This window comes from Triticum dicoccoides, chromosome 6A, assembly GCF_002162155.2.
Source record: "Triticum dicoccoides isolate Atlit2015 ecotype Zavitan chromosome 6A, WEW_v2.0, whole genome shotgun sequence".
NCBI lineage: Eukaryota > Viridiplantae > Streptophyta > Magnoliopsida > Poales > Poaceae > Triticum > Triticum dicoccoides.
Genome location: NC_041390.1, coordinates 17,127,685 through 17,148,279, shown reverse-complemented (window position 1 = coordinate 17,148,279; position 20,595 = coordinate 17,127,685).

Here is a 20,595-nt window from a genome sequence, read left to right as displayed (position 1 = left end):
CCCTCCTCCTCTCTCCTCCCTCCTTCGATCCTCCTCCCTCCCCCACCCCATGCTCCGTCCTTCCTCCCTCATCTCTCCTCACTCTGTTCTTGCATAGAGTAGATTTTTTTAGTAAATTAGTAAAAATTCAAACTAGCTAGGTTAACTAGTTTAATTAGGTTAATTATCCAGGTTAACTAGCTAGGTTATTTATAGTAAGTGCTTAATAGAACTATTTTATTTATAGCAAGTGCTTAATAGAACTAGTTTATTTATAGCAAGTGCTTAATAGAATTAGTTTATTTATAGCAAGTGCTTAATAGAATTAGTTTATTTATAGTAAGTGGTTAATATATGCAGAAATCAAGTTTGCCCCTGCCTCATCCCCGCAGTCGTCCCCATCGTCGACCCCTTCAGACCTCTAGGTGAGAATAGCCAAATGATAATGTGTTGTAAATGATGGGTAACGTAGTAATTTCAAAAAAATTCCTACGCACACGCAAGATCATGGTGATGCATAGCAACGAGAGGGGAGAGTGTTGTCCACATACCCTCGTAGACTGAAAGCAGAAGCGTTAGCACAACGCGGTTGATGTAGTCGTACGTCTTCACGATCCGACTGGTCAAGTACCAAACGCACGACACCTCCGAGTTCAGCACATGTTCAGCCCGATGACGTCCCTCGAACTCCGATCCAGCCGAGTGTTGAGGGAGAGTTTCGTCAGCACGACGGCGCGGTGACGATGATGATGTTCTACCGACGCAGGGCTTCGCCTAAGCACCACTACAGTATTATCGAGGTGGACTATGGTGGAGGGGGGCACCGCACACGGCTAAAAGATCAAACGATCAATTGTTGTGTCTCCAAGGTGCCCCCTGCCCTCGTATATAAAGGAGCAAGGGGGAGGTGCGGCCGGCCTAGAGGGGGCACGTCAGGAGGAGTCCTACTCCTACCGGAAGTAGGACTCCCTCCTTTTTCTTGTTGGACTAGGAGTGGAGGGGGAAAGAGGAGGGAGAGAGGAAGGAAAGGGGGGGGGCACCCCCTCTCCTTGTCCTATTCGGACTAGGGGAGGGGCGCGCGGCCCTGCCCTGGCCGCCTCTCCTCTTCTCCACAAGGCCCACTATGGCCCATTAAGCCCCCGGGGGGTTCCGGTAACCTCCCGGTACTCCGATAAAATCCCGATTTCACCCGGAACACTTCCGGTATCCAAATATAGGCTTCCAATATATCAATCTTCATGTCTCGACCATTTCGAGACTCCTCGTCATGTCCGTGATCACATCCGGGACTCCGAACAACCCTCGGTACATCAAAACATATAAACTCATAATATAACTGTCATGGAAACATTAAGCGTGCGGACCCTACGGGTTCGAGAACAATGTAGACATGACCGAGACACGTCTCCGGTCAATAACCAATAGCGGAACCTGGATGCTCATATTGGCTCCCACATATTCTACGAAGATCTTTATCGGTCAAACCGCATAACAACATACGTTGTTCCCTTTGTCATCGGTATGTTACTTGCCCGAGATTCAATCGTCGGTATCTCAATACCTAGTTCAATCGTTACCGGCAAGTCTCCTTACTCGTTACATAATACATCATCCCGCAACTAACTCATTAGTTGCAATGCTTGCAAGTCTTAAGTGATGTGCATTACCGAGTGGGCCCAGAGATACCTCTCCGGCAATCAGAGTGACAAATCCTAATCTCGAAATACGCCAACCCAACAAGTACCTTCGGAGACACCTGTAGAGCACCTTTATAATCACCTAGTTACGTTGTGACGTTTGGTAGCACACAAAGTGATCCTCAGGTAAACGGGAGTTGCATAATCTCATAGTCATAGGAACATGTATAAGTCATGAAGAAAGCAATAGCAACAAACTAAACGATCAAGTGCTAAGCTAACGGAATGGGTCAAGTCAATCACATCATTCTCCTAATGATGTGATCCTGTTAATCAAATGACAACTCATGTCCATGGTTAGGAAACATAACCATCTTTAATTAGCGAGCTAGTCAAGTAGAGGCATACTAGTGACACTCTGTTTGTCTATGTATTATGTTTCCGGTAAATACAATTCTAGCATGAATAATAAACATTTATCATGATATAAGGAAATAAATAATAACTTTATTATTGCCTCTAGGGCATATTTCCTTCAGTCTCCCACTTGCACTAGAGTCAATAATCTAGTTCACATCGCCATGTGATTTAACATCAATAGTTCACATCACCATGTGATTAACACCCATAGATCACATCGTCATGTGACCAACACCCAAAGGGTTTACTAATGTGCGATCATGTTTTGCTTGCGAGAGAAGTTTAGTCAACGGGTCTGCCACACTCAGATCCGTATGTATTTTGCAAATTTCTATGTCAACAATGCTCTGCACGGAGCTAATCTAGCTAATTGCTCCCACTTTCAATATGTATCCAGATTGAGACTTAGAGTCATCTAGATCAGTGTCAAAACTTGCATCGACGTAACCCTTTACGACAAACCTTTTGTCACCTCAATAATCGAGAAACATATCCTTATTCCACTAAGGATAATTTTGACCGCTGTCCAGTGATCTACTTGTAGATCACTATTGTACTCCCTTGCTAAACTCAGTGTAGGGTATACAATAGATCTGGTACACAGCATGGCATACTTTATAGAACCTATGGCTGAGGCATAGGGAATGACTTTCATTCTCTTTCTATCTTCTGCCGTGGTCGGGCTTTGAGTCTTACTCAATTTCACACCTTGTATCACAGGCAAGAACTCTTTCTTTGACTATTCCATTTTGAACTATTTCAAAATCTTGTCAAGGTATGTACTCATTGAAAAAACTTATCAAGCGTCTTGATCTATCTCTATAGATCTTGATGCTCAATATGTAAGCAGCTTCACCGAGGTCTTTCTTTGAAAAACTCCTTTCAAATACCCCTTTATGCTTTCCAGAAAAATTCTACATTATTTCCAATCAACAATATGTCATTCACATATACTTATCAGAAATGTTGTAGTGCTCCCACTCACTTTCTTGTAAATACAGGCTTCACCGCAAGTCTGTATAAAACTATATGCTTTGATTAACTTATCAAAGCGTGTATTGCAACTCCGAGATGATTGCACCAGTCCATAGATGGATCGCTGGAGCTTGCATATTTTGTTAGCACCTTTAGGATTGACAAAACCTTCTGGTTGCATCATATACAACTCTTCTTTAATAAATCCATTAAGGAATGCAGTTTTGTTTATCCATTTGCCAGATTTCATAAAATGCGGCAATTGCTAACATGATTCGGACAGGCTTAAGCATAGATACGAGTGAGAAACTCTCATTGTAGTCAACACCTTGAACTTGTCGAAAACTTTTTGCGACAATTCTAGCTTTGTAGATAGCAACACTACTATCAGCGTCCGTCTTCCTCTTGAAGATCCATTTAATCTCAATGGCTCGCCGATTGATACGTCTCCAACGTATCTATAATTTTTGATTGCTCCATGCTATATTATCTACTGTTTTGGATCATATTGGGCTTTATTTTCCACTTTTATATTACTTTTGGAACTAACCTATTAACCGGAGGCCAAGCCCAGAATTGTTGTTTTTTTGCCTATTTTAGTGTTTCGAAGAAACATAATATCAAACGGAGTCCAAACAGAATGAAACCTTCGGGACGTGATTTTCTCACCGAATATGATCCAGGAGACTTGGACCCCACGTCAAGAAAGAAGGGAGGTGGCCACGAGGGTGGGGGGCGCGCAGGGCCGGCCCATAGGCCGGGCAAACGGGGCGCCCGCCCTGGGCCCCCGGCAGGCAAGGGCCCCAACCCAGGTATTATTTCCTCTATAGTACTAGGAAGCCCAGAAAAAGCAGAGAGTAAAGAGGGTCCGTTCAGCATCGCTCTTTCCCGTGCTCCTTGACTCCTCTTTCCCAAATCCCAGACTCCAAAAACAGCGCCGCCGTTCCCATGCGTCTCCGATTCCTAGAACGCCGCCGTCCATGGGGACTAAAGGCGCAAATCGGCTATCCTTCCTTCTTCTATGTTCTGCTCATTCCCCATCAGCTAGATGTTGGGACTTAGAGACAGTACGTATTCTTCTTTTCTTCCTCCCCATAATCCTGTTCCTCCTTTCAATTAAATAGATGTGCCCTCCAATGACTCGACATCTCTTCTTCTTATTTTCTACTCTTCAGACTTCAATGGATCTAAGTGTGAGTGCTCGACAGTCAGGATATTAGGAGAGCTGCTGAACTGGAGAAGGGGGGCAAATTATTCAGTTCATGGTGTTGTGTTCTCATTTGTGCTGACTTCAACCTGCGGATCTGCTGATTTTGCCACCTACATCCACATTCAGGTGCTTTTGTTCCTTGTTTTAATCATTTTATGCTGCTTGTTTTTGTTTTGTAACATGTCCTCTAGAAAGTATTTATCTGGTAGTAACAAAAGGAAGAGAAAAAAGCAAATAGATGAAGAGGTAAAATCCCTAAAAGGATCACTTGACAAAATTTTCAGATCTAGTAGTTCTTCTAGAGATCCCCTAGAATCAATTGGCCATAGTAAGTGTTGATGAACAACCAGCTGAGAAATGAAGTCTCCATTCAAATTTAGGAATACAAGCTATTGTGGAAAGCGGGCTTCTGCCGAACTACATCATTTCATTAGTTCACTTGATCGATAAATTAATTGTACTATCAGTTTTAGAGTCCAAATTAAGAAGCTATGTACTGGATACTCCGTATTACTTTGCTTTTGAAATATAAAATATTTTGAGATTTTAAGTAAACAAGGGCCCCTTATTGCTGTCTTGCCCCTGGGCCCCATATATCTATGGGCCGGCCTTGGGGGGGCGCCCACCCCCCTAGGGCGCACCCCCTGCCTTGTGGGCCCCCCGTTGCTCCACCGACGTACTCCTTCCTCCTATATATACCTACGTACCCCCAAACGATCAGATACGGAGCCAAAACCCTAATTCCACCGCTGCAACTTTCTGTATCCATGAGATCCCATCTTGGGGCCTGTTCTGGAGCTCCGTCGGAAGGGGAATCCACCACGGAGGGCTTCTACATCATCACCATAGCCCCTCCGATGAAGTGTGAGTAGTTTACCTCACACCTTTGGGTCCATAGTTAGTAGCTAGATGGCTTCTTCTCTCTTTTTGGATCTCAATACAATGTTCTCCCCTTCTCTCGTGGAGATCTATTCGATGTAATCTTCTTTTTGCGGTGTGTTTGTTGAGACCGATGAATTGTGGGTTTATGATCAAGATTATCTATGAACATATTTGAATCTTCTCTGTATTCTTTTATGTATGATTGGTTATCTTTGCAAGTCTCTTAGAATTATCAGTTTGGTTTGGCCTACTAGATTGGTTTTTCTTGCAATGGGAGAAGTGCTTAGCTTTGGGTTCAATCTTGCGGTGTCCTTTCCCAGTGACAGTAGGCGCAGTAAGGCACGTATTGTATTGTTGCCATCGAGGATAACAAGATGGGGTATTTATCATATTGCATGAATTTATTCCTCTACATCATGTCATCATGCTTAAGGCGTTACTCTGTTTTCTTGAACTTAATACTCTAGATGCATGCTGGATAGCAGTCGATGAGTGGAGTAATAGTAGTAGATGCAAGCAGGAGTCGGTCTACTTGTCTCGTACGTGATGCCTATATACATGATCATGCCTAGATACTCTCATAACTATGCTCAATTCTGTCAATTGCTCAACAGTAATTCGTTCGCCCACCATAAAATACTTATGCTCTTGAGAGAAGCCACTAGTGAAATCTATGGCCCCCGGGTCTATTCTCATCATATTAATCTTCCATCACTTTATTATTGCTTTGCTTTTTTACTTTGCCTTTTTATTTTACTTTGCATCTTTATACCAAAAATACCAAAAATATTATCTATCATATCTATCAGATCTCACTCTCTAAGTGACCGTGAAGGTATTGACAACCCCTATTCGCATTGGTTGCGAGGAGTTACTTGCTTTGTGTAGGTACGAGGGACTCGCGCATGGCCTCCTACTGGATTGATACCTTGGTTCTCAAAAACTGAGGGAAATACTTACGCTACTTTGCTGCATCATCCTTTCCTCTTCAGGGAAATCCAACGCAGTGCTCAAGAGGTAGCACCGATCATTGGGCAAGTCAATCAAAGTCCATACTTTGTTCTCATACATGGATCCCATCTCAGATTTCATGGTCGCAAGCCATTTTGCGGAATCTGGGCTCATCATCGCTTCCTCATAGTTCATAGGTTTGTCATGGTCTAGTAACATGATTTCCAGAACAGGATTACTGTACCACTCTGGTGTGGATCTCACTCTGGTTGACCTATGAGGTTCGGTAGTAACTTGATCCGAAGTTACATGATCATCATCATTAGCTTCCTCACTAATTGGTGTAGGAGTCACAGGAACAGATTTCTGTGATGGACTACTTTCCAATAAGGGAGCAGGTACAGTTACCTCATCAAGTTCTACTTTCCTCCCACTCACTTCTTTCGAGAGAAAATCCTTCTCTAGAAAGGATCCATTCTTAGCAACGAAAGTCTTGCCTTCAGATCTGTGATAGAAGGTCTACCCAACTGTCTCCTTTGGGTATCCTATGAACACATATTTCTCCGATTTGGGTTTGAGCTTATCAGGATGAAACTTTTTTACACAAGCTTCGCAACCCCAAACTTTAAGAAACGACAACTTGGGTTTCTTGCCAAACACAGTTCATAAGGCGTTGTCTCAACGGATTTTGATGGTGCCCTATTTAACGTGAATTCAGTTGTCTCTAATGCATAACCCCAGAACGATAGTGGTAAATCGGCAAGAGACATCATAGATTGCACTATATCCAATAAAGTACGGTTATGGTCGGACACACCATTATGCTGTGGTGTTCCAGGTGGCATGAGTTTGTGAAACTATTACGCATTGTTTTAATTGAAGGCCAAACTCGTAACTCAAATATTTGCCTCTACGATTGTCGGTGTCAAAACCGGCGGATCTCGGGTAGTGGGTCCCGAACTGTGCGTCTAGGCCGAATGGTACAGGAGGCAGGGAACACGATGTTTTACCCAGGTTCGGGCCCTCTTGATGGAGGTAAAACCCTACGTCCTGCTTGATTAATATTGATGATATAGGTAGTACAAGAGTAGATCTACCACGAGATCAAGGAGGCTAAACCCTAGAAGCTAGCCTATGGTATGATTGTTGTATATGGAGTTGATTGCCTACGGACTACAACCCTCCGGTTTATATAGACACCGGATAGGGTTAGGGTTACATAGAGTCGGTTACAATGATAGGAGATCTTGAATATCCGCATCGCCAAGCTTGCCTTCTACGCTAAGGAAAGTCCCATCCGGACATAGGACGAAGTCTTCAATCTTGTATCTTCATAGTCCTGGAGTCCGGCTGAAGGTATAGTCCGGCTACCCGAACACCCCCTAATCCAGGACTCCCTCAGTAGCCCCTAACCAGGCTTCAATGATGACGAGTCCGGCGCGCAAATTGTCTTTGGCATTGCAAGGCGGGTTCCTCCTCCAAGTCCTTCATAGAAGATTGTAAACACCAAGAGTAGTGTCCGGCTTTGCAAAATAAGCTTGCACATATTGCCATATAGAGAGAATAATATTAACACAAATCAAATCTGCTGACGTATTCCGTAGTGCGTCATCACACTACAGCCAAGTCCTTCACTCGAATCGTTTTCACTTTTCCACCTCAGCGTGTTTTGCGAGGCGGTTTCCTTGGCACGTCTTGTCAAAGCAGAGATCGTGTGCCCCCCTTTTACGGGATTCTCATCAATATGGACGTGGGTAACCCAATCGTGCACGTTAGCATGTTTTCTCGATTAAAGGCGAGTCCCAAACGGTTACGGGGAGGGCTCCTGGTATTCAACCTCTTATAAAGAGACCAGGGCCTTACTCCTTTTCTCCAATCCCAAAACAAGTTCGCCCGTCACCTCGAGTTCCAACACCCTAGGCTCCAGATTCCGGGCGCCTCAGACCTTCGACAATGTCCGGTTCCGACCTTCAAGGCCGATGGATGCCCTCCTCCGTCACGGAGGAGGACGTGCTAAAGTTGAGAGAGGCTAAGTTCTTGACCGCCGAAACTTCGCACAGGTTGCCTGCTCAAAGGCAGGCTATCCCCAGTCCCCAGCCCGGTGAGAGCGTAGTGTTCGTGTCTCACTTCCTTCGGGGGTTAGGCTTCCCGATGGACCCCTTTGTGAGGGGACTGCTGTTTTATTACGGGCTGGAATTCCACGACTTAGCTCCGGAGTCCATCCTCCATATCTCCTTGTTTATCGTTGTATGCGAAGCGTTCCTCCGTGTTACCCCTCACTTCGGATTATGGCTCAAGACTTTCAAAGTGGAGCCGAAGATGATCAAGGGACGGCACGCAGAGTGCGGAGGCGCTGTTATAAGCAAAAATGCTGATGCTCCATGGCCCAAGGGCTCTTTTCAAGAGGAGCTAGGCTTGTGGCAACGAGAGTGGTTTTATATCACCGCTTCCCGGAGCACCAAGTGGGTGGCGCTTCCTGCCTTTTGCTCGGGTCCCCCACCACGGCTAGCGTCATGGGATAACAGAGGGTTAGATTGGGGTTTGCCCAAAGACGTGCCCCTGTTACAGGGCCGAATTAAGGATCTCTTGGAAGGATACCTCAGCTTGGTCAAGGTGACACAGGTCATGCTGATTCGCCGAATATTGCCCGGCAAACGTCGCCCCCTTCGCCTGTGGGAGTTTAATCCAGAGGGACCGCGAGCTCTCCAGAACTTTATGGGCGCAACGCCCGCGGAGATGTATAGACTGTTCTTTGGATCACAAGAGGTGTGTCCAGATTTGACCGAGGACGTAGGCCTAAGCTGCAATCGCCCGGATACTCAAGTAAGCAACCTTGTGCCCGGACCTTCTATCCGTATAATTGTCATAAACTTGCCCCTAAAAGAGCCATCCTTTTAAACAAGAGTGGATAGCGAAGGCGAAGCTGATCAGGTGTCCGGCTCCCCTTCCTGAAACCAGGCCGGATCCCGTGCTGGTCAGGATGCTGGAGATAATGCCTTTGGAGGGAGAGGACAAGGAAGCTATGGCCTCCTCGAAGGAGGCTTCTCCGAAGGGAGGAACCGACAATTCCTCTCCTAAGGGGAAGAAGAGAGCCACCTCTGACGACCAGGAAACCATGGCCTCGAAACGGGGGAGAAAATCCTCGTCAGAGGGTCCGACGCCGGGGAGTTCCTCGGCCGGACTACGCCCTCAAGGGGATCAGCCCTCCAGCGAGCCGTAAGTGGAGAAAAGATTTTCCTTTTGAGGGATGAGGGAAGTCCTTGATTTATATCTGAGAAGATTTAACCAAACCTTTATCTTGTAGCTCGGACCTCAGCCCTTCTCAGCAGAGCTCGTCTTCGGGGGATCTCCTTCCGGAGATGATGGAGAGCGGGACGCCTCCCCCTGCCGTGCCGCCTAGCGAGGCGGGCGACCCTGAGGTGTCGTCGTGGAGGGTTTCTCCAAATCCGGCAGGGGCGGAAGGTGCTATGCGGCCCCCCGAGGTTCTTCGCGTCCGGCCTTCGAAATAGGTCATGGGACGAGCCCGACACCGTCTGGTGCTTGGCCGGAGGAGCTAAAGATTCTGCTAGGGCGAGCTTCTATCTCAGAGGAGCACCGCGCATTGATGGGCACGGTGATTGAAAGGATTTCATCCGTAGAGAGCGGATTGTATGAGGCCGTCAAAAGTTTACTGACGGGTTTCGAGGTACATTAGATAATGTATACTTTTGTCAGTTACACATGAATAAGATGCGCCCTGTGTAGATAGTAGCCCCTGAGACTCTGCGCGTCGTCAAGAAATGACGGCACGCGGAGGATCATAATCTCAGGTCTAAGATGTCGCCTTTGAATGTAGGCGGCAGGGTGTCCGGAATCGAGCCGAACTGACGATTTTGCCGAACTAAAGCGGCAACTAGACGTGGCAGATGCCGACATCACGCTTGTCGATAAGCGGCTTGATGAGGCTCAAGGTATGTAATTCCTCGGGCGGCATCAGGTAAGAACAGTTTTATGCCTGTGTCTTACGATGTGTGTGCTTGACGCAGATGGTGCGGCCGCCGTGGAGAGTCTTAGGGCAGAACTTGCCCGAGCTAAAGAACAAGCCAGCGAAAGTGATGCGGCCACCAGGAAAGCCCTTGAAGAGCTAAGAGCCGAACAGGCTGCTCATTGCCGAAGCAAAGAAGAGATGGCCGAGATGACCGAAAAGTTAAAAAGCGCTACAGACCATTGCAGACTTCTTGAAAAAGAAGACCAGGCAAAATAGATGGACTTAGAGAAGGCCGTTGCCAATGCCAAGGACGCGCGCTCTGTGATGAGAGCTGCGAAGGAGGAGCTGCGTCAGGCCGAACATATTGCGGCTGGAAAGCCCTTTATGCTGCGAAGGAAATTTTGTGGTCCGAAGTTTGCTCCGTTGGACCGGATGTGGAGTGTGGAGGATACCTATCTGGACTTGGCAGCGAGTGCTGCTGATGCGACCGAACACTTTCGAGATCAGAAAGATCGCGAAGTGGAAAAGCTTTTCTGGTCGCAGTTTCACAATCCAGAGCGTCCACTGGCAGTGGATGATCGTTTGGCTCAATGGGCCGAACTGAATAGGTTGTCTGGACTTGCCATGAAGTACATCATGGGTCACCTGTGGCCGGGGAGATCGGAGCCGAAGAGTTATTTCAGCTTGGTGCAGCAATTCCTTGACGCGGTGCCGCGTATAAATGCAATGAAGAGGTCAGCATGCATAGAGGGCGCTAGGATGGCTCTTGCCCGTGTTAAGACATACTGGGCAGAGATGGAGACCACCGTTGTTACGTCCCGAGATTCGGACAAAAGCCGAGTACCCTCCAAGCACTATTTTCAGGAAGTTCTTGAAGGCGCTTGTGTAATAGAGACGCAGTGCCCGAAAGATGCTATGTTATGATAGCATATGTAATTATAAAGTAATATTTTGATAAACTGTAGTGGCCTTTTTTATACTTGTGCCTCCAAGTATTGGGAACACCTCCTGTGCGGCCGTTTTAAGATATATATATATGTATGTATGTATGTATGTATATATATATGTGCGGCCGTTTTAAGATATATATAGAATCTGAAAGATGGCAGTCGTTGGCTTCAGCCCCCACGCACATAGTGCGGGGGTGCTCACAGAAGACGCATTTTCACACTTAACCCAACGTCTTGTTCCTACAAAGGAGGTAATAGCGCAACGGGCCAGGCAACCAGACTATAATGCTTTAACACTTTCACTTAGCCATAGGAGTTTGACAGTGAGACTCTTTAGGTAGCCCCTTGGTGGCAACTGCGCTCGTCCGAGTTCGGGGCGCGTATGTGCCTGACCGGGAAGCGGCCCTTCATTAAAGCGGAGGAATCTGATAGATTCCGATAGGTCATCGAGTGGCTGACCAGTCTCACGCTACATCATGACAGTCAGTTTTCGGCTTTCTCTACTGAGGTGCTCGCCCGGCCGAACCGGGGCACAATCGCAGTAGTTCTCCTGGTGCTACCTTAGCCGATAGAGCGGAACATAAGGTAGCCGAACTCAGGAGCCGGGCAACCCAACATTTGACCAAAGACATGATTCGGAGCTGATGCATATAATGCCAAAACTCGCGACGCCGGACACTCCCTAAGGTGTTCGGTCTTTATGAGTGCGGGCGAAACAACACTCTTTATTAAAAAAGCCCCTAGTGTCCAGGTACGTGCAAAAATTCTGACGTGGCCACATGCCAAGACGCCAGCTTCCTCCTTGGTTATATCAGAAAGAAAAAACCAGGGGATGTGTAGCAACAAGAGACAGTAAGAAAGGTTTACGCAGGGTCTTAATCTGAAAAGAATCCTTTAGGACGGGTCCCTACTGCACGTCTGCGCCTGTGTCTCTGTTGTGCCGTATCCTGGACGGGCGCCGCATGACGTTCATCTGTAAAAGAGAGGAACTGAGTTGAAAACGGGTCGTGCCGAAAAAGTTTAAAATAAGCAAAGTATAAAGTAAGATATATAAGATTGAGCTTTATTGTCTCTTATTGTATATGCGTGGAGCCCCTAGTGCGGGGGTATATGGCTTCTAGTCCTGCATCAATGATGATTTTACACCAAACTCGTCTATCCGCGTTCGTGGTCTTGAATGACCTATTTCGAAGTTTTTTTTGGCCGATGAGGCCATTTTGCTGTGGGGGTGTCAAAGCGGCCGCACAGTCCTCCGCTTGGGGAGGCGCACTTTAGTGCTTCCCCTTCAAAGAGATGATGCCTTGTGGACCGGGCATCTTAAGCGTAAGAGATGCATAATGCGGTATTGTGTTAAAGCGAGCGAAAGCTTCGCGTCCCAGTAGTGCTTGATAGCGACTTGCGAACGGGACGATATGGAAGGTCAGCTTTTCGCGGCGGAGGTTATCGGCAGAGCCGAATATGACTTCGAGCCGGAGAAAACCCATACAATGGGTGTCCGGACCAGGTATTACCCCTTGAAAGGAGGTTTTGCTACGGTGGATTCTTGCTGGGTTTATTCCCATGTGCTGGATTGTATCCTGATATATCAGGTTTAGTCCACTGCCGCCGTTCATAAGGACATTTGAAAACTGGAGTCCGCCAATTATTGGATCGAGTATCAAGGCAGTCCAGCCTACATTCTTGATATTCCTAGAATAATCTAGCTGATCGAAGATGATCGGTTTTGACAACCAGTGGCGGGACCCTTTGGGGATGGGCCGTGTGGTGCGTACCTTTACGGGCGCCGCACGTTTTGTTATGTGAAGTGAGTTCACTGTTTTTACTTTTTGTGGGAAGTTCTTTTGTTTCCTGGTGCTCTGCTTTTGGGGTTCGTCCTCGTCTTCGCTTGGTGTGTCGAGCCCCTTGTGTTCGGCATTTAGTCTGCCGGATTGTTTGAAAACCCAACAGTCTCTGTGGGTATGGTTAGCAGGCTTCGCGGGAGTACTGTGTATCTGACATATCCTGTCCAAGATTTTATTTAGGTTGGATGGATCGTCCCTGTTATCCTGGGGGGGGGCGATTTTTCCTGATTTTGTCGTGAGCCTTTGAATCCGGCATTGACTGCCGTGCTCTTCGGACTTTTGTCCTTAGTCCAGCGATGGTCCTTGTTGTGTCGCGGTTTTCCGTTTCCATCCCTAGTTTCAGATGTACTTGGGTTGCTGGGGCTGCACCTTGCCAACCAGCTGCCCTCCCCTGCACAAAAGCGGGTCATGAGGCTTGTTAGTGCGGCCATTGTTCTTGGCCGAGGTGTTTGGCGAGCCATTCGTCTCGGACGTTATGCTTGAAAGCTTCTAAGGCTTCGGCGTCCGAACAGTCGACTGTCTGATTCTTTTTAGTGAGGAATCTATTCCAGAACTGCCTGGCTGATTCTCCGGGTTGTTGAGTTATGTGACTAAGATCGTCTGCATCCGGAGGGCGGACATAGGTCCCTTGAAAGTTTGCTCGGAAAGCATCCTCGAGCTCTTCCTAGCTTCCAATTGTGTTTTCGGGAAGGTTTTAAGCCAATGTCGGGCTGGCCCTTTAAGCTTAAGGGGTATATATTTTATGGCGTGGAGATCATCTCCTCTAGCCATGTGTATGTGGAGGATATAATCCTCGATCCAAACTCCAGGGTCTGTTGTTCCATCATATGCCTCTATGTTTACGGGTTTGAATCCCTCTGGGAATTCATAGTCCAGGACCTCATCGGTGAAACATAGGGGGTGTGCGGCACCCCTGTATTTGGGTGTGCCGGATTCTGATGATGGCTTCATAGCGTTGCTTACGAGAGCTTGCTTTCTTGGCCCATAAATGGACCTGACTGGGCCATGATGCGAGTCCTTAAGTGGGTCGCATGCCGATTTAGGTGCGGCGCCGCTTGCCGCTTTATGGGGTCGTCTATCCGATCGTGTGGCTTTTTCATTTTTTGAATGCGAGGGCTCTAGGGCCTCTTTGTCGAATTCAGGCAGTAGCTTTCTTTTCGGATAGCTTTTAGTGCGTCGACTGTCGCCGTACTTATCTGTGGTATTGATTACTTTGCTCCATCTAATCCGGAGTGCATCTTCCGCTGTTTTTAGTTTCTGCTTCTGCTTTTTGGGCTGCGTGCAGTTGCAACGAGCCTCTCGTGGAGATTCTTCTGCTCCATAGGTTTATTTGGCGTGAGGTCGTCCAGAATGTCGTTTTCGCTGGAGGAGGGATGTTCGGTTTCTCTATCCGTGTTTCCCTGTTCGAACGGTTGCTCTAAGGCCTGCTCGTCATCTACCGGCTCGTCCTGCTCTATGGCTGGGTTTTTGTCGAGGCGGGGCTTGGGTCGGCCTTTACACCGACTCTTTGATTGCTTTTCGGGGGGTCGATCTCCCATCCCATCCCCTTTTTCCTCATTGTCGCTTCCTTTAGGGGTATCCACCATGTACACATGGTGAGATGAGGTGGCTGTCCAATGCCCTATGGGCGTTGGTTCGTCGGTATCTCCTGCATCGTCATCCATGCTGTCGATCTCTCCGGAGTCAAAGTTGAGCACGTCGTTTAAATTGTCGACAGTGGCTACCAAGTGGGTGGTGGGTGGGCTTTGAATTTCTTCATCGTCCGTATCCCATCCTCGCTGACCGTAGTTCGGCCAGGGCTCTCATGATAAGGAGAGAGACTTGAGAGAGTTCAGGATATCGCCACAAGGTGAGTGCTGAAAGATGTCTGCGGCGGTGAACTCTATTATCGGCGCCCAATCGGATTCGATCGGCAGGGGCGCGGGGGGTTCGGAGTTCGGAAAGGAGTCCGGATTCTCGGAGTCACGGATCATGCAGAGTGCGGGGCTAGCGTTCAGCTCGATCGCCTTTGAGATCGAAGCGCCCGAGGTGACTTCCAACTGCTCATCCTCGATTGGCGCAATAGGCTCCGAGTTAGGGGTCGGAATCGATGCGTGTGCGGCCTCCAGGACACTGTCCGGAGGCAGAGCTAGGTCATGCCCCTCGAGATAGTGCGGCGCGCTTGGCCGTGGCTCGAACCCGTCGAAGATCAAGTCTCCGCGGATGTCAGCCGTGTAGTTTAAGCTTCCAAACCTGACTTGATGGCCAGGGGCGTAGCTTTCGATCTGCTCCAGGTGGCCGAGCGAATTGGCCCGCAGAGCGAAGCCGCCGAAGACGAAGATCTGTCTGGGGAGAAAAGTCTCACCCTGGACCGTATCGTTGTTGATGATCAAAGGAGCCATCGAGCCTAAAGGCGACGACACAGAGGAGCTCTCAATGAAAGCACCAATGTCGGTGTCAAAACCGGCGGATCTCGGGTAGTGGGTCCCGAACTGTGCGTCTAGGCCGGATGGTAACAGGAGGCAGGGAACACGATGTTTTACCCAGGTTCGGGCCCTCTTGATGGAGGTAAAACCCTACGTCCTGCTTGATTAATATTGATGATATAGGTAGTACAAGAGTAGATCTACCATGAGATCAAGGAGGCTAAACCCTAGAAGCTAGCCTATGGTATGATTGTTGTATATGGAGTTGATTGCCTACGGACTACAACCCTCCGGTTTATATAGACACCGGATAGGGTTAGGGTTACATAGAGTCGGTTACAATGATAGGAGATCTTGAATATCCGCATCGCCAAGCTTGCCTTCCACGCCAAGGAAAGTCCCATCCGGACACGGGACGAAGTCTTCAATCTTGTATCTTCATAGTCCTGGAGTCCGGCTGAAGGTATAGTCCGGCTACCCGAACACCCCCTAATCCAGGACTCCCTCAACGATCATATTGTAGAAACTTTTATTTTCTTGTTACGATGATTCTCCACATCACTCTGAAATTCTTTAAACTTTTTCAAATGTTTCAGACTTATGTTTCATCAAGTAGATATACCCATTTCTGCTCAAATCATCTGTGAAGGTCAGAAAATAACGATACCTGCCACGAGCCTCAACACTCATTGGACTGCATACATCAGTAAGTATTATTTCCAATTGAAAGATCGTGGATGTCGCCTAGAGTGGGGGGGGGGTGAATAGGCGTTTTAAAATAATTATGGTTTAGGCTTGAACAAATGCGGAATAAACCTAGCGGTTAATTTGCCAAGCACAAAACCTAAAACAACTAGGCTCACCTATGTGCACCAGCAACTTATGCTAAGAAAGATAAGCAACTATGTGATAGCAATATATATGACAAGAAACAATATGGCTATCACAAAGTAAAGTGCATAAGTAAAGGGCTCGGGTAAGAGATAACCGAGGCACGAGGAGACAACGATGTATCCCGAAGTTCACACCCTTGCGGATGCTAATCTCCGTTTGGAGCGGTGTGGAGGCACAATGCTCCCCAAGAAGCCACTAGGGCCCCCGTAATCTCCTCACGCTCTCGCACAATGCAAGATGTCATGATTCCACTAAGGGACCCTTGAGGGCGGTCACCGAACCCGTACAAATGGCAACCCTTGGGGGCGGTCACCGAACCCGTACACTTTGGCAACCCTTGGGGGCGGTCACCGGAACCCGTCAAATTGCTCGGGGCGATCTCCACAACCTAATTGGAGACCCCGACGCTTGCCCGGAGCTTTACACCACAATGATTGAGCTCTGAACACCAACAACCGTCTAGGGCGCCCAAGCACCCAAGAGGAACAAGCTCAAGGGTACCAAGCACCCAAGAGTAATAAGCTTCTCAACTTGTAACTTCCACGTATCACCGTGGAGAACTCAAACTGATGCACCAAATGCAATGGCAAGGGCACACAGAGTGACCAAGTCCTTCTTTCTCAAATCCCACCGAAGCAACTAATGCTAGGGAGGAAAATGAGAGGAAGAACAAGAAAGAGAACACCAAGAACTCCAAGATCTAGATCCAAGGGGTTCCCCTGACATAGAGGAGAAAATGATTGGTAGAAATGTGGATCTAGATCTCCTCTCTCTTTTCCCTCAAAAACTAGCAAGAATTCATGGAGGGATTGAGAGTTAGCAAGCTCGAAGAAGGTCAACAATGGGGGAAGAACACGAGCTCAAAGGATAAGGTTCAATGGGGAAGAAGACCCCCTTTTATAGGAGGGGGAAAATCCAACCGTTATCTGCTCAGCCCGCACACGAGCGGTACTACCGCTCCATGAGCGGTACTACCGCTCAGGCGGAAGAAACAGGGAAAAGGAGCAACAAAACATGAACCTTGGGGCGGTAGTACCGCAGGAGACAGCGGTACTACCGCTGGGTTAAGCGGTACTACCGGTCCCTTTGGCGGTACTGCCGCGCAGAACGAATTGGAAAGGGAAAGAGGGAACCGGGCGGTACTACCACGGAGGAAGGGCGGTACTGCCGCTAAGGAGCGGTACTGCCGCACTACTGCCGCAGCGAGGTACCGCACAATCCGACACAGAAAAAGACCCCTCGAATCGACGCGGTAGGGACCTGGTAAGCCAACGGTAGTACTGCTACGGAGTCACCGCCGGTGCTACCGCTGCGGAGCGGTACTGCCGCTTGTGACTCCTCAGCGGTACTACCGCTGGGTACCACGGTACTACCGCTGGGACCCTGACAAAAACCACACTCAAGAAAACCAGAACTGCCATAACTTCTGCATATGAGCTCTGAATTGAGCAAACTCAAGCTTGTTGGAAACAAGACGACGAGTAGCATCAAAACATGTTATAGTAAGAAGAGGCAAGGGAGGTATGCCTAACAAAAATAGGAGTGAAACCTCCAACCGAGAAGAATCGGCAAAACCTCCAACATCGAAAACATCATAGAAGATGAAAGCGAACTCCGTTTTCGCTGAACTCAAGCTTGTCAACAAGATGACCGTAAGCTCTAAGACTCACAAAGAGAACCAAACAATAACCAAGAAAGATGATGCAAGGATGCAATGGTTTGAGCTCTCAACGAACGATACGATCAAGCTACTCATTGAGAGCCCCCCCTTGATAGTATGGTAATCGATCCTATAACCCGGTCTCCCAACTACCATCATGAGACCAGTAAAATAGAAAACCTATCAAGGGCAAACCTTTGCCTTTCACATGGTCCACTTGAGCTAGATGATGACGATCTTGACTCCCTCAAGTTGGACCACCTTTCTTGATTGTGTCGGCTCGATGAAGACTAGTTGATTGCTCCCCCATACTCCACTATGGGTGAGCCTTTCTTCCGCACATCTTCACGAGTCCATTGTCACCACAATGGATGGAAAGCTTCAAGCATTTGAACTCTTCGTGATGCTCCACTTGAACTTGCACCGCAACCTTTCTTGATTGTGTTGAGTCGATGAAGACTAGTTGATTGCTCCCCCATACTCTACTATGGGCGAGCTACTCTTCTGCACATCTTCACAGGTCCATTGTCACCACAAAGGACAACAAGCTTCAAGCATTTGATCTCTTCGTGGTGCTCCACTTGAACTTGCACACCGCAACCTAACCCCACAAAGAACCCTCACGAAGACCATGGGTTAGTACACAAAGTGTAATTGACAATGCTTACCATACCATGGGATCACTTGATCCCTCTCGGTACATCTTCTACGCTTTGTGGGTTGATCATCTTGATTCACTCTTTAACTTAGTCTTGATCAACCTCTCACAAGACCAATCTTTAGGTAATTCCTTGAATAGCACCTTGGTCGACACAAACTCTCCTTGAAACCAACACATGTATTCCAAGAAAAGCCTATGGACAAAACCTTCAAATATAACTCAAGGCAACCATTAGCCATAGAGATTGTCATCAATTACCAAAACCAAACATGGGGGCACCGCATGTTCTTTCACCAACAAGTCTGTTGCTCGCTCCATTGTTCCGGAGAACGGCGTTTTAGTCATCTTGCGCAAGAGGCATGGTTTGCAAGCATCAAGTGATTCATAATCAAGTGATTCCAAAATCCCATCAGCATGGAGTTTCTTCATGCGCTTTACACCAATATGACCTAAACAGTAGTGCCACAAATAAGTTGCACTATCATTATTAAGTTTGCATCTTTTGACTTCAATGTTATGAATATGTGCATCACTAAGATCGAGATCCAATGAACCATTTTCATTGGGTGTGTAACCATATAAGGTTTTATTCATGTAAACAGAATAACAATTATTCTCTGACTTAAATGAATAACTGTTTTGCAATAAACATGATAAAATCATAGTCATGCTTAACGCAAACACTAAATACATTTATTTAGGTTCAACACTAATCCCGAAAGTTATATGGATTGTGCAATGATGATCACATCAATCTTGGAACTACTTCCAACACACATCGTCACTTCATCCTTAACTAGTCTCTGTTCAATTTGCAAATCCTGTTTTAAGTTACTACTCTTAGCAACTAAACCAATATCAAATACTGAGGGGTTGCTATAAACACTAGTAAAGTACACATCAATAACATGTATATCAAATATACTTTTTTCACTTTGCCATCCTTCTTATCCGCCAATTATTTGGGGTAGTTCTGCTTCCAGTGACCAGTCCTTTTACAGTAGAAGCACTTAGTCTCAGGCTTAGGTCCAAACTTGGTCTTCTTCACTTGAGCAGCAACTTGCTTGCCGTTCTTCTTGAAGTTCCCCTTCTTCCCTTTGCCCTTTTCCTTGAAACTAGTGGTCTTGTCAACCATCAACACTTGATGCTCTTTCTTGATTTCTACCTTCATCGATTCATCATCATGAAAAGCTCGGGAGTCATTTTTGACATCCCTTGCATACTATAGTTCATCACAAAGTTCTACTAACTTGGTGATGGTGACTAGAGAATTCTGTCAATCACTATTTTATCTGGAAGATTAACTCCCACTTGATTCAAGCGATTGTAGTACCCAGACAATCTGAGCACATGCTAATTGCTTGATCTATTCTCCTCCATCTTTTAGCTATAGAATTTGTGGAGACTTCATATCTCTCAACTCGGATATTTTCTTGAAATATTAACTTCAACTCCTGGAACATCTCATATGGTCCATGACGTTCAAAACATCTTTGAAGTCCTGATTCTAAGCCGTTTAAGCATGGTGCACTAAACTATCAAGTAGTCATCATATTGAGCTAGCCAAACGTTCATAACATCTGCATCTGCTCCTGCAATAGGTTTGTCACCTAGAGGTGCATCAAGGACATAATTCTTCTGTGTAGCAATGAGGATAAACCTCGGATCACGGATCCAATCCGCATCATTGCTACTAACATCTTTCAACTTAGTTTTCTCTAGGAACATATAAAAAATTAAAACAGGGGAGCTAAACGCGAGCTATTGCTCTACAACATAGATATACTAATACTACCAGGACTAAGTTCATGATAAATTAAAGTTCAATTAATCATATTACTTAAGAACTCCCACTTAGATAGACATCCCTCTAACCCTCTAAGTGATCACGTGATCCATATCAACTAAACCATGTCCGATCATCACGTGAGATGAAGTAGTTTCAACAGTGAACATCACTATGTTGATCATATCTACTATATGATTCATGCTCGACCTTTCGGTCTCCGTGTTCCGAGGCCATATCTATTATATGCTAGGCTCGTCAAGTTTAACCTGAGTGTTCCGCGTGTGCAACTGTTTTGCACCTGTTGTATTTGAACGTAGAGCCTATCACACCCAATCATCACGTGGTGTCTCAGCACGAAGAACTTTCGCAACGGT